Raw genomic sequence first — 16,376 nt, forward strand, 5'->3', positions numbered from 1 at the left:
AGTTCATGTATTACGTATCTCTTATTAAGTTGCTTGTTGTGCGATAACCATGCTTCCGGGGACGCCATCAACTATTCTTTGTTGAATATCATGTGAGTTGCTATGCATGTCCGTCTTGTCCGAAGTAAGAGAGATCTACCACCTTTATGGTTGGAGCATGCATATTGTTAGAGAAGAGCATTGGGCCGCTAACTAAAGCCATGATTCATGGTGGAAGTTTCAGTCTTGGACATATATCCTCAATCTCATATGAGAATAATAATTGTTGCCACATGCTTATGCATTAAAGAGGAGTCCATTATCTGTTGGCCATGTTGTCCCGGTATGGATGTATAAGTTGAGAATAATCAAAAGCGAGAAATCCAAAATGCGAGCTTTCTCCTTAGACCTTTGTACAAGGCGGCATGGAGGTACCCCATTGTGACACTTGGTTAAAACATGTGCATTGCAAAGATCCGGTAGTCCAAGCTAATTAGGACAAGGTGCGGGCACTATTAGTATACTATGCATGAGGCTTGCAACTTGTAAGATATAACTTTCATAACTCATATGCTTTATTACTACCGTTGACAAAATTGTTTCATGTTTTCAAAATAAAAGCTCTAGCACAAATATAGCAATCGATGCTTTCCTCTTTGAAGGACCATTCTCTTTACTTTTATGTTGAGTCAGTTCACCTATTTCTCTCCACCTCAAGAAGCAAACACTTGTGTGAACTGTGCATTGATTCTTACATACTTGCATATTGTACTTGTTATATTACTCTATGTTGACAATTATCCATGAGATATACATGTTACAAGTTGAAAGCAACCGCTGAAACTTAATCTTCCTTTGTGTTGCTTCAATACCTTTACTTTGATTTATTGCTTTATGAGTTAACTCTTATGCAAGACTTATTAATACTTGTCTTGAAGTACTATTCATGAAAAGTCTTTGCTTTATGATTCACTTGTTTACTCATGTCATTACCATTGTTTTGATCGCTGCATTCACTACATATGTTTACAAATAGTATGATCAAGGTTATGATGGCATATCACTTCAGAAATTATCTTTGTTATCGTTTTACCTCCTCGGGACGAGTAGAACTAAGCTTGGGGATGCTTGATACGTCTCCGACGTATCGATAATTTCTTATGTTCTATGCCATATTATTGATGATACCTACATGTTTTATGCACACTTTATGTCATATTCGTGCATTTTACGGAACTAACCTATTAACAAGATGCCGAAGTGCCGGTTCACGTTTTTGCTGTTTTTGGTTTCGAAATCCTAGTAACGAAATATTCTCGGAATTGGACGAAACGAAGACCCAGGGGCCTATTTTGCCACGAACCTTCCGGAAGACCGAAGAGCATACGAAGTGGGGCCACGAGGTGGCGACACCACATGGCGGCGCGGCCAAGGGGGCCCGCGCCGCCCTATGGTGTGGGCCCCTCGTCGGGCCCCCGACTCTGCCCTTCCGCCTACTTAAAGCCTCCGTCGCGAAACCCCCGATGCGAAAAACCACGATACGGAAAACCTTACCGAGACGCCGCCGCCGATCCCATCTCGGGGGATTCTCGGAGATCTCCTCCGGCACCTCGCCGGAGAGGGGATTCATCTCCCGGAGGACTCTACACCGCCATGGTCGCCTCCGGAGTGATGAGTGAGTAGTTCACCCCTGGACTATGGGTCCATAGCGATAGCTAGATGGTTGTCTTCTCCTCATTGTGCTTCATTGTTGGATCTTGTGAGCTGCCTAACATGATCAAGATCATCTATCTCGTAATACTCTATGTTGTGTTTGTCGGGATCCGATGGATAGAGAATACCATGTTATGTTAATTATCAAGTTATTACATATGTGTTGTTTATGATCTTGCATGCTCTCCGTTACTAGTAGAGGCTCTGGCCAAGTTTTTGCTTTTAACTCCAAGAGGGAGTATTTATGCTCGATAGTGGGTTCATGCCCGCATTGACACACGGGACGATGTGATGAGAAAGTTCTAAGGTTGTGTTGTGATGTTGCCACTAGGGATAAAACATTGGCGCTATGTCCGAGGATGTAGTTGTTGATTACATTACGCACCATACTTAATGCAATTGTCTCGTTGCTTTGCAACTTAATACTGGAAGGGGTTCGGATGATAACTCTGAAGGTGGACTTTTTAGGCATAGATGCGGTTGGATGGCGGTCTATGTACTTTGTCGTAATGCCCAATTAAATCTCACTATACTTATCATGACATGTATGTGCATTGTTATGCCCTCTCTATTTGTCAATTGCCCGACTGTAATTTGTTCACCCAACATGCTTTTATCTTATGGGAGAGACACCTCTAGTGAACTGTGGACCCCGGTCCATTCTTTTAATACTGAAATACAAATCTGTCGCAATACTTGTTTTCTTGTTTTCTCTGCAAACAATCATCTTCCACACAATACGGTTAATCCTTTGTTACAGCAAGCCGGTGAGATTGACAACCTCACTTGTTTCGTTGGGGCAAAGTACTTTGGTTGTGTTGTGCAGGTTCCACGTTGGCGCCGGAATCTCTGGTGTTGCGCCGCACTACATCCCGCCGCCATCAACCTTCAACGTGCTTCTTGACTCCTACTGGTTCGATTAAACCTTGGTTTCTTACTGAGGGAAACTTGCCGCTGTGCGCATCACACCTTCCTCTTGGGGTTCCCAACGGACGTGTCAACTACACGCATCAGTCCCCTCCGAGGCTGCCCTTCCGCCTACTTAAAGCCTCCGTCGCGAAAACCCTACACGAATAAGCCATGATACGAGAAAAGTTCCAGAGCCGCCGCCATCACGAAGCCAAGATTCGGGGGACAGAAGTCTCTGTTCCGGCACGCCGCCGGGACGGGGAATTGCCCCCGGAAGGCATCTCCATCGACACCACCGCCATCTTCATCACCGCTGCTGTCTCCTATGATGAGGAGGGAGTAGTTCTCCCCCGAGGCTAAGGGCTGTACCGTAGCTATGTGGTTCATCTCTCTCTCCCATGTGATCTTTATGTGATCATGAGCTTTGTGATCTAGTTGAATATCATCTATGTGCTACCCTAGTGATGTTATTAAAGTAGTCTATTTCTCCTTCATGATGTAATGTTGACAGTGTGTGCATCATGTAGTACTTGGTATAAGCTATGATTGTGATCTCTTGTAGATTATGAAGTTAACTATTACTATGATAGTATTGATGCGATCTATTCCCCCTTTCATAGCCTGACGGTGACGTTGTGCATGCTATGTTAGTACTCGGTCTAAATTGCAATGGTCTATCATGCACTCTAAGGTTACTTAAATATGAAAACCGAATGTTGTGGAGCTTGTTAACTCCGGCTTGAGGGAGCTCTTGTAGCCCTACACAATGAATGGTGTTTTTCATCCAACAAGAGAGTGTAGAGAAAGTAGTATTTGTTTATTCAGTTATGTGATCAATGTTGAGAATGTCCACTAGTGAAAGTATGATCCCTAGACCTTGTTTCTAAGCATGGAAACTCCGTTTACTTACTGTTCTGTTGCATGTTTACTTGCTGCCATATTTTATTCAGATTGTTATTACCACTCATATTCATCCATATTACTTGTATTTCACTATCTCTTCGCCGAACTAGTGCACCTATACATCTGACAAGTGTATTAGGTGTGTTGGGGACACAAGAGACTTCTTGTATCGTGATTGCAGGGTTGCTTGAGAGGGATATCTTTGACCTCTACCTCCCTGAGTTCGATAAACCTTGGGTTATTCACTTAAGGGAAACTTGCTGCTGTTCTATAAACCTCTGCTCTAGGAGGCCCCACACTGTCTACAGGAATAGAAGCGTGCGTAGACATCAAGTTATTTTCTGGCGCCGTTGTCGGGGAACGAAGAAAAGCTACACCACAGAGATTTCTACCTCCCACGTCAACCACGCGCCAGTTGTGGACAGCAAGCTATTTTCTGGCGCCGTTGCCAGGGAGGTAAGGTAAAAGGTATTCACATCCTCCGACTACTAAGCTATTTCCTAGCACTGTTGCCGGTGTGTGAGTGCTCGAAGCTATTTCCTTTAGATCCTGCAATTGCATCTTTTTGTTTCTTGTTCACTAGTTAGGCATAATGGAAAATAACAGTGGGCTTTTTAATCTATTTTCTGAGTTAAGACATAAATTTTGTGATGCGGAAATTAAAAAACCTATGAAACCTTATTTGCATGCTAGTAGCAATGTTATTAGTATGAACGCAATTACTGCTAATGCTATGGAGAAGTCTAAGCTTGGGGAAGCTGGTTTTGATGAGTATGATATTTTTAGTCCCCCAAGCATGCAGGAGAAAATTTACTTTGACGATACTTTGCCTCCCATTTATGATGATTATAATGATAGTGGTATTTTGGTGCCACCTACTATGGAGGATAAAGTTTATTATGATTATACTATGCCTCCTATATTTGATGATGAGAATAATAATGATAGCTACTTTGTTGAATTTGCTCCCACTACAATTAATAAGAATGACTATGCTTATGTTGGGAGTAGTAATTATTTTATGCATGAGACTCATGATAAGAATACTTTATGTGATAGTTATATTGTTGAGTTTGTTCATGATGCTACTGAAAGTTATTATGAGAGAGGGAAACATGGTCATATGCATCTTAATAATATTAAGTTTCCCCTCTTTATGTTGCGAATCTTGAAGTTGCGCTTGTGTTGCCTTTCTATGCTTATTGCATTATGCTTACATGACTTGTTTATTTACAAGATTCCTTTTCATAGGAAGTGGGTTAGACATAAAAGTATTTCGTATTTGCTTTTGATGCTCTCTTTTGCTTCAACTTCTATTTCTTGCGAGTGCATCATTAAAATTGCTGAGCCCATCTTAATGGCTATAAAGAAAGCACTTCTTGGGAGATAACCCATGTTTTTATTTTGCTACTGTTTTGTTGTGTCTTGGAAGTTGTTACTACTGTAGCAACCTGTCCTTATCTTTATTTTATTGCATTGTTGTGCCAAGTAAAGTCTTTGATAGTAAGGTTGATACTAGATTTGGATTACTGCGCAGAAACAGATTTCTTACTGTCACGAAATTGAGCAGCCCCTTCTGTAGGTAACTCAGAAAAATCTGCCAATTTACGTGCGTGATCCTCAGATATGTACGCAACTTTCATTCAATTTGAGTATTTTCATCTGAGCAAGTTAAGTGCCCCTGAAAAATTCGTCTTTACGGACTGTTCTGTTTTGACAGATTCTGCCTTTTATTTCGCATTGCCTGTTTTGCTATGTTTGATGGATTTCTTTGTTCCATTAACTTTCAGTAGCTTTGTGCAATGTCCAGAAGTGTTAAAAATGATTATGTCACCTCTGAATATGTGAATTTTTGATTATGCACTAACCCTCTAATGAGTTTGTTTTGAGTTTGGTGTGGAGGAAGTTTTCAAGGATCAAGAGAGGAGGATGATACAATATGATCAAGAAGAGTGAAAAGTCTAAGCTTGGGGATGCCCCCGTGGTTCATCCCTGCATATTTCAAGAAGACTCAAGCATCTAAGCTTGGGGATGCCTAAGGGATTGATGTCTACGGGAGCTTCTATTCTTGTAGACAGTGTTGGGCCTCCAAGAGCAGAGGTTTGTAGAACAGCAGCAAGTTTCCCTTAAGTGGATCACCCAAGGTTTATCGAACTCAGGGAGGAAGAGGTCAAAGATATCCCTCTCATGCAACCCTGCAACCACAAAGCAAGAAGTCTCTTGTGTCCCCAACACACCTAATAGGTGCACTAGTTCAGCGAAGAGATAGTGAAATACAGGTGGTATAAATAAGAAGTAGCAACGGCACCGAGAAAAGTGCTTTGCCCAGGACGATAAACAAGCAGTAGTGACGCAGCGGTAGTAACGCGATAAAACGAGTAAACAAGCAGCGATAGCGATATTTAGGAACAAGGCCTAGGGATTACACTTTCACTAGTGGACACTCTCAACATTGATCACATAACGGAATAGATAAATGCATACTCTACACTCTTGTTGGATGATGAACACATTGCGTAGGATTACACGAACCCTCAATGCCGGAGTTAACAAGCTCCACAATTCAATGTTCATATTTAAATAACCTTAGAGTGCAAGAAAGATCAATTCGACTAAACCAAGTACTAACATAGCATGCACATCTGTCACCTTCATGCTATGTAGGAGGAATAATACACATCAATACTATCATAGCAATAGTTAACTTCATAATCTACAAGAGATCATAATCATAGCATACGCCAAGTACTAACACGGATGCACACACTGTCACCATTACACCGTGCAGGAGGAATAAAACTACTTTAATAACATTGCTAGAGTAGCACATAGATAAATTGTGATACAAAATACATTGCAATCATAAAGAGATATAAATAAGCACTTCACTACGCCATTCATAACGGTGAGTAAGTATTCCGTGAAATATAGCCTAAGAGACCCACACGGTGCACACACTTGTCACATTTACACACGTGGGACAAGGAGTCTCCGGAGATCACATAAGTAAAACTCTCTTGACTAGCATAATGACATCTAGATTACAAGCATCATCATATGAATCTCAATCATGTAAGGCAGCTCATGAGATTATTGTATTGAAGCACATAGGAGAGAGATGAACCACATAGCTACCGGTACAGCCCCGAGCCTCGATGGAGAACTACTCCCTCCTCATGGGAGCAGCATCGGTGATGAAGATGGCGGTGGAGATGGCAGCGGTGTCGATGGGGAAGCCTTCCAGGGGCACTTCCCTGCTCCGGCAGGGTGCCGGAACAGAGACTCCTGTCCCCCAGATCTTGGCTTCGCGATGGCGGCGGCTCTGGAAGGTTTTCCGTATCGTGGTTTTTCGCCTCAGGGTTTTCGCGACGGAGGCTTTAAATAGGCGGAAGGGCAGCGTCAGAGGGTCGAAGAGGCGGCGGCACCATAGGGCGGCGCGGCCAGGGCCTGGGCCGCGCCAGCCTATCATCCGGGGCCCACGGGGCCCCCTCCGGCGGCTCTCGGGTGTTACTGGATGCTTCCGGTGAAAATAGGAACCCGGGTCTTCGTTTCGTCCAATTCCGAGAATATTTCTTTACTAGGATTTCGAAACCAAAAACAGCGAGAAAACGACAGGCGGCTCTTCGGCATCTTGTTAATAGGTTAGTTCCGGAAAATGCACGAATATGACATAAAGTGTGCATAAAACATGTAGGTATCATCAATAATATGGCATGGAACATAAGAAATTATCGATACGTCGGAGACGTATCAAGCATCCCCAAGCTTAGTTCTGCTCGTCCCGAGCATGTAAAACGATAACAAAGATAATTTCTGAAGTGACATGCCATCATAACCTTGATCATACTATTTGTAAACATATGTAGTGGATGCAGCGATCAAAACAATGGTAATGACATGAGTAAACAACTGAATCATAAAGCAAATACTTTTCATGAATAGTACTTCAAGACAAGCATCAATAAGTCTTGCATAAGAGTTAACTCATAAAGCAATAAGTCAAAGTAAAGGTATTGAAGCAACACAAAGGAAGATTAAGTTTCAACGGTTGCTTTCAACTTGTAACATGTATATCTCATGGATATTTGTCAACATAGATTAATATAACAAGTACAATATGCAAGTATGTAAGAATCAATGCACAGTTCACACAAGTGTTTTCTTCTTGAGGTGGAGAGAGATAGGTGAACTGACTCAACATAAAAGTAAAGAAAATGGTCCTTCAAAGAGGAAAGCATCGATTGCTATATTTGTGCTAGAGCTTTTATTTTGAAAACATGAAACAATTTTGTCAACGGTAGTAATAAAGCATATGAGTTATGAAAGTTATATCTTACAAGTCGCAAGCCTCATGCATAGTATACTAATAGTGCCCGCACCTTGTCCTAATTAGCTTGGACTACCGGATCTTTGCAATGCACATGTTTTAACCAAGTGTCACAATGGGGTACCTCCATGCCGCTGCGTACAAAGGTCTAAGGAGAAAGCTCGCATTTTGGATTTCTCGCTTTTGATTATTCTCAACTTAGACATCCATACCGGGACAACATGGACAACAGATAATGGACTCCTCTTTAATGCATAAGCATGTGGCAACAATTATTATTCTCATATGAGATTGAGGATATATGTCCAAAACTGAAACTTCCACCATGAATCATGGCTTTAGTTAGCGGCCCAATGTTCTTCTCTAACAATATGCATGCTCCAACCATTAAGGTGGTAGATCTCTCTTACTTCGAGACAAGACGGACATGCATAGCAACTCACATGATATTCAACAAAGAATAGTTGATGGCGTCCCAGAAGCATGGTTATCGCACAACAAGCAACTTAATAAGAGATAAAGTGCATAAGTACATATTCAATACCACAATAGTTTTTAAGCTATTTGTCCCATGAGCTATATATTGCAGAGGTGAATGATGGAATTTTAAAGGTAGCACTCAAGCAATTTACTTTGGAATGGCGGATAAATACCATGTAGTAGGTAGGTATGGTGGACACAATTGGCATAGTGGTTGGCTCAAGGATTTTGGATGCATGAGAAGTATTTCCTCTCGATACAAGGTTTAGGCTAGCAAGGTTATTTGAAACAAACACAAGGATGAACGGTGCAGCAAAACTCACATAAAAGACATATTGTAAACATTATAAGACTCCATACCGTCTTCCTTGTTGTTCAAAACTCAATACTAGATGTTATCTAGACTCTAGAGAAACCAAATATGCAAACCAAATTAGCAAGCTATAAGTATTTCTTCATTAATGGGTGCAAAGTATATGATGCAAGAGCTTAAAAATGAGCACAACAATTGCCAAGTATCAAATTATCCAAGACATTTTAGAGTTACTACATGTAGTATTTTCCAATTCCAACCATATAACAATTTAACGAAGAAGAAACTTCGCCATGAATACTATGAGTAGAGCCTAAGGACATACTTGTCCATATGCTACAGCGGAGCGTGTCTCTCTCCCATAAAGTGAATGCTAGGATCCATTTTATTCAAACAAAACAAAAAACAAAACAAACCGACGCTCCAAGCAAAGTGCATAAGATGTGACGGAATAAAAATATAGTTTCGGGGGAGGAACTCGATAATGTTGTCGATGAAGAAGGGGATGCCTTGGGCATCCCCAAGCTTAGACGCTTGAGTCTTCTTATAATATGCAGGGGTGAACCACCGGGCATCCCCAAGCTTAGAGCTTTCACTCTCCTTGATCATATTGTATCATACTCCTCTCTTGATCCTTGAAAACTTCCTCCACACCAAACTCGAAACAACTCATTAGAGGGTTAGTGCATAATAAAAATTAACATGTTCAGAGGTGACACAATCATTCTTAACACTTCTGGATATTGCATAAAGCTACTGGACATTAATGGATCAAAGAAATTCATCCAACATAGCGAAAGAGGCAATGCGAAATAAAAGGCAGAATCTGTCAAAACAGAGCAGTCCGTAAAGATGGATTTTATTAGGCCACCAGACTTGCTCAAATGAAAATGCTCAAATTTAATGAAAGTTGCGTACATATCTGAGGATCATACACGTAAATTGGCTTAATTTTCTGAGCTACCTACAGGGAGGTAGACCCAGATTCGTGACAGCAAAGAAATCTGGAACTAGCGCAGTAATCCAAATCTAGTACTTACTTTACTATCAACGACTTTACTTGGCACAACAAAACATAAAACTAAGATAAGGAGAGGTTGCTACAGTAGTAAACAACTTCCAAGACACAAATATAAAACAAAGTACTGTAGCAAAATAACACATGGGTTATCTCCCAAGAAGTTCTTTTCTTTATAGCCATTAAGATGGGCTCGGCAGTTTTAATGATGCACTCGCAAGAAATAGTATTTGAAGCAAAAGAGAGCATCAAGAGGCAAATTCAAAACACATTTAAGTCTAACATGCTTTCTATGCATAGGAGTCTTGTAAATAAACAAGTTCATGAAGAGCAAAGTGACAAGCATAGGAAGATAAAACAAGTGTAGCTTCAAAAATTTCAGCACATAGAGAGGCATTTTAGTAACATGAAAATTTCTACAACCATATTTTCCTCTCTCATAATAACTTTCAGTAGCAACATGAGCAAACTCAACAATATAACTATCACATAAAGCATTCTTATCATGAGTCTCATGCATAAAATTATTACTCTCCACATAAGCATAATCAATTTTATTAGTAATAGCGGGAGAAAATTCAACAAAGTAGCTATCATTATTATTCTCATCAAGTGTAGGAGGCATAGTATAATCACAATAAAATTTACTCTCCATAGTAGGTTGTACCAAAAGACCACTATTATAATCATCATAAATAGGAGGCAAAGTATCATCAAAGAAAAAATTTTCCTCAATGCTTGGGGGACTAAAAAGATCATGAAAACCAGCTTCCCCAAGCTTAGAACTTTCTACATTATTATCAACAATGGTGTTCAAAGCGTTCATACTAATATTACTATCAGCATGCAAATAAGATTTCATAGGTTTTTTAATTTTCGCATCAAACAATCCATGTTTTAAATCAGGAAATAGAATAAGAAGCTCATTGTTGTCCATTATGCCAAACTAGTGTAAACAAGAAACAAAAAGATGCAATTGCGGGATCTAAAGGAAATAGCTTCGAGCACAAACACAATGGCGCCGGAAAAGTACTGTTACACTGGAACCGGAGTATGAGTGCCTTTTTACCTTTCCTCCCCGACAACGGCGCTGGAAAAGTGCTTGATGTCTACGGGAGCTTCTATTCTTGTAGACGGTGTTGGGCCTCCAAGAGCGAGAGGTTTGTAGAACAGCGAGCAAGTTTCCCTTAAGTGGATCACCCAAGGTTTATCGAACTCGGGGAGGAAGAGGTCAAAGATATCCCTCTCATGCAACCCTGCAACCACAAAGCAAGAAGTCTCTTGTGTCCCCAACACACCTAATAGGTGCACTAGTTCGGCGAAGAGATAGTGAAATACAGGTGGTATAAATAAGAAGTAGCAACGGCACCAGAAAGTGCTTTGCCCAGGATAGTAAACAACCAGTAGTGACGCAGCGGTAGTAACGCAATAAAACAGTAAACAAGCAGCGATAGCAGTATTTAGGAACAAGGCCTAGGGATTACACTTTCACTAGTGGACACTCTCAACATTGATCACATAACAGAATAGATAAATGCATACTCTACACTCTTGTTGGATGATGAACACATTGCGTAGGATTACACGAACCCTCAATGCCGGAGTTAACAAGCTCCACAATTCAATGTTCATATTTAAATAACCTTAGAGTGCAAGAAAGATCAATTCGACTAAACCAAGTACTAACATAGCATGCACACTCGTCACCTTCATGCTATGTAGGAGGAATAATACACATCAATACTATCATAGCAATAGTTAACTTCATAATCTACAAGAGATCATAATCATAGCATACGCCAAGTACTAACACGGATGCACACACCGTCACCATTACACCGTGCGGGAGGAATAAAACTACTTTAATAACATTGCTAGAGTAGCACATAGATAAATTGTGATACAAAATACATTGCAATCATAAAGAGATATAAATAAGCACTTCACTACGCCATTCATAACAGTGAGTAAGTATTCTGTGAAATATAGCCTAAGAGACCCACACGGTGCACACACTGTCACCTTTACACACGTGGGACAAGGAGTCTCTGGAGATCACATAAGTAAAACTCTCTTGACTAGCATAATGACATCTAGATTACAAGCATCATCATATGAATCTCAATCATGTAAGGCAGCTCATGAGATTATTGTATTGAAGCACATAGGAGAGAGATGAACCACATAGCTACCGGTACAGCCCCGAGCCTCGATGGAGAACTACTCCCTCCTCATGGGAGCAGCAGCGGTGATGAAGATGGCGGTGGAGATGGCAGCGGTGTCGATGGGGAAGCCTTCCGGGGCACTTCCCTCGCTCCGGCAGGGTGCCGGAACAGAGACTCCTGTCCCCGGATCTTGGCTTCGCGATGGCGGCGGCTCCGGAAGGTTTTCCGTATCGTGGTTTTTCGCCTCGGGGTTTTCGCGACGGAGGCTTTAAATAGGCGGAAGGGCAGCGTCGGAGGGTCGAAGAGGCGGCGGCACCATGAGGCTGGCACGGCCGGGGCCCAGGCCGCGCCACCCTATCATCTGGGGCCCACAGGGCCCCCCTCTGGCGGCTCTCGGGTGTTCTGGATGCTTCCGGTGAAAATAGGAACCTGGGTCTTCATTTCGTCCAATTCCGAGAATATTTCTTTACTAGGATTTCTGAAACCAAAAACAGCAGAAAACAGCAACTGGCTCTTTGGCATCTTGTTAATAGGTTAGTTCCAGAAAATGCACGAATATGACATAAAGTGTGCATATAACATGTAGGTATCATCAATAATATGGCATGGAACATAAGAAATTATCGATACGTCGGAGACGTATCAGGCATCCCCTTCTTCATCGACAACTTATCAGGTCACCTCTAGTGAAACTATATTTTTATCCGGTCACATCTTATGTGCTTTACTTGGAGCGTCTGTGTGCTTTTATTTTCGTTTTGTTATTTTCATTCTCTGAATAAATTCATGCTTGTGTGGGAGAGAGACACGCTCCGCTATTTCATATGAACACTCGTGTTCTTAGCTTTACTTTTAATGTTCATGGCGAAGGTTGAAACTGCTTCGTTCATTGTTATATGGTTGGAAACAGAAAATGCTTCATGTGGTAATTCGTATATTGTCTTGAATAATTTGATACTTGGCAATTGTTGTGCTCATATAGATCATGTTTAAGCTCTTGCATCATGTACTTTGCACCTATTAATGAAAAACTACATAGAGCTTGTTAAAATTTGGTTTGCATGATTGGTCTCTAGAGTCTAGATATTTTACTGGTTAAGGTGTTTGAACAACAAGGAAGACGATGTAGAGTCTTATAATGCTTGCAATATGTTCTTATGTAAGTTTTGCTGTACCGTTTTATACTTGAGTTTGCTTCAAACAACCTTGCTAGCCTAGCCTTGTATTGAGAGGGAATTCTTCTCGTGCATCCAAATCCTTGAGCCAAAAACTATGCCATTTGTGTCCACCATACCTACCTACTACATGGTATTTCTCTGACATTCCAAAGTAAATTACTTGAGTGCTACCTTTAAAAATTCTATCCTTTGTCTTTGCAATATATAGCTCATGGGAAAATAGCCTTAAAAACTATTGTGGTGAAGAATATGTAGCTATGTATCTTATTTCGTATAAGTTGCTTGTTGAGCGGTAATCATGTTTCTGGGGACGCCACCAACTATTACACCTTTGTTGAATATCATGTGAGTTGCTATGCATGTTCGTCTTGTCTGAAGTAAGGGTGATTTATCATGATCAAACGGTTTGAGTATGCATATTGTTAGAGAAGAACATTGGGCCGCTAACTAAAGCCATGAATCATGGTATCATGGTGGAAGTTTCATTTTGGACATCAATCCTCAATCTCTTATGAGAATATTATCTGTTGTTGAATGCTTATGCATTAAAGAGGAGTCCATTATCTGTTGTCTATGTTGTCCCGGTATGGATGTCTAAGTTGAGAATAATCAAAAGCGAGAAATCCAATGCGAACTTTCTCCTTAGACCTTTGTACAGGCGGCATAGAGGTACCCCTTTGTGACACTTGGTTGAAACATATGTTATGCAACGATAATCCATGTTAATCCAACCTAATTAGGACAAGGTGCGGGCACTATTGGTAATCTATGCATGAGGCTTGCAACTTATAGGATATCTTATACATACACATATGATTTATTACTATCGTTGACAAAATTGTTTCTATGTTTTCAAAATGAAAAGCTCTAGCACAAAAATAGTAGTCCATGCTTCCCTCTGCGAAGGGCCATTCTTCTACTTTTATGTTGAGTCAGTTTACCTACTTCTTTCTATCTTAGAAGCAAACACTTGTGTTAACTGTGCATTGATTCCTACATAGTTGCTTATTTGCATTCATCATATTACTTTGTGTTGACAATTATCCATGAGATATGCATGTTGAAAGTTGAAAGCAACTGCTGAAACTTATATCTTCCTTTGTGTTGCTTAAATGCCTTTACTTTGAATTTATTGCTTTATGAGTTAACTCTTATGCAAGACTTATTGATGCTTGTCTTGAAAGTACTATTCATGAAAAGTCTTTGTTATATGGTTCAGTTGTTTACTCATTGTCTTTACCATTGCTTTGAATCACTTCATTCATCTCATATGCTTTACAATAGTATTGATCAAGATTATGATAGCATGTCACTTAAGAAATTATCTTTGTTATCGTTTACCTACTCGAGGGCGAGTAGGAACTAAGCTTGGGGATGCTTGATACGTCTCAAACGTATCCATAATTTCTTATGTTCCATGCTACTTTTATGATGATACTCACATCTTTTATACACACTTTATGTCATTATTACGCATTTTCCGACACTAACCTATTGACGAGATGCCGAAGAGCCAGTTGTTGTTTTCTGCTGTTTTTGGTTTCAGTAATCCTACAAAGGAAATATTTTCGGAATCGGACGAAATCAACGCCCAATATCTTATTTTTCCTGGAAGCTTCCAGAGCACCGAAGAGGGGCCAGAGGGGAGCCAGGGGGCCCCACCCCACCTGGCGGCGCGGCCAAGGGGGTGCGCCCCCCTATGGTGTGGCTGCACCAGGTCCCCTCCGAGGCTGCCCTTCCGCCTACTTAAAGCCTCCATCGTGAAAACCATACACGAATAAGCCACGATACGAGAAAAGTTCCAGAGCCGCCGCCATCGCGAAGCCAAGATTCGGGGGACAGAAGTCTCTGTTCCGGCACGCCGCCGGGACGGGGAATTGCCCCCGGAAGGCATCTCCATCGACACCACCTCCATCTTCATCACCGCTGCTGTCTCCTATGATGAGGAGGGAGTAGTTCTCCCCTGAGGCTAAGGGTTGTACCGTAGCTATGTGGTTCATCTCTCTCTCCCATGTGATTTTTATGTGATCATGAGCTTTGTGATCTAGTTGAATATCATCTATGTGCTACTCTAGTGATGTTATTAAAGTAGTCTATTCCTCCTTCATGATGTAATGTTGACAGTGTGTGCATCATGTAGTACTTGGTATAAGCTATGATTGTGATCTCTTGTAGATTATGAAGTTAACTATTACTATGATATTATTGATGCGATCTATTCCCCCTTTCATAGCCTGACGGTGACGGCGTGCATGCTATGTTAGTACTCGGTCTAAATTGCAATGGTCTATCATGCACTCTAAGGTTACTTAAATATGAACACCGAGTGTTGTGGAGCTTGTTAACTCTGGCTTGAGGGAGCTCTTGTAGCCCTACACAATGAATGGCGATTCTCATCCAACAAGAGAGTGTAGAGAAAGTAGTATTTGTTTATTCAGTTATGTGATCAATGTTGAGAATGTCCACTAGTGAAAGTATGATCCCTAGGCCTTGTTTCTAAGCATCGAAACTCCGTTTACTTACTGTTCTGTTGCATGTTTACTTGCTGCCATATTTTATTCAGATTGTTATTACCACTCATATTCATCCATATTACTTGTATTTCACTATCTCTTCGCCGAACTAGTGCACTTGTACATCTGACAAGTGTATTAGGTGTGTTGGGGACACAAGAGACTTCTTGTATCGTGATTGCAGGGTTGCTTGAGAGGGATATCTTTGACCTCTACCTCCCTGAGTTCGATAAACCTTGGGTGATTCACTTAAGGGAAACTTGCCGCTGTTCTACAAACCTCTGCTCTTGGAGGCCCCACACTGTCTACAGGAATAGAAGCGTGCGTAGACATCAATCCTCCGCGGCGCGGCCTCTTCCTCTTCTCCGCCTCGGCGTCAAGCATGTCCTGGAGGGACGCGATGATCAGCAAATGCTCCCGGAGGTCGTCGTCGAAGGCTTGCTCGTCCTCCAGCAGTAGGGAAAGCATCTCGTCGTCGCTATCCATGTCTGAAGCAAAATCAATGGTTAAAATTGCGCCACGGCACACGAGGCAGCAAACAGCGGCCAATCGCGCCAACCTGGCAAGTTCGTCGAGCATCTTGTGTGCGTGGAGGTGGGGCGGATTTAACGCCGTGTTCTGGGACGCGCTGGCGGAGCGACGGCGGCGGAACGACCGGCGAGAGTGTCAGCCGCGACGACGGTGCCGACTCTCAGAAGTCGAAACGGCCGGCAAATCCAGCGGCGGCGGAGGGGTGAGAGGCGCAAGAGGGAAGGAGTGACGAGAAAAAAGGCGTGAACCAACGGTTTATGGAAATAGTCGCCAACATGTGAGAGCCCGCCTCGTTTTTCGTTGTGTCCAACGTGCCCGAGCGTCCCCTGTGGGGCGGGGACGGGCTC

This window comes from Lolium rigidum, chromosome 7, assembly GCF_022539505.1.
Source record: "Lolium rigidum isolate FL_2022 chromosome 7, APGP_CSIRO_Lrig_0.1, whole genome shotgun sequence".
Taxonomy (NCBI): Eukaryota; Viridiplantae; Streptophyta; class Magnoliopsida; order Poales; family Poaceae; genus Lolium; species Lolium rigidum.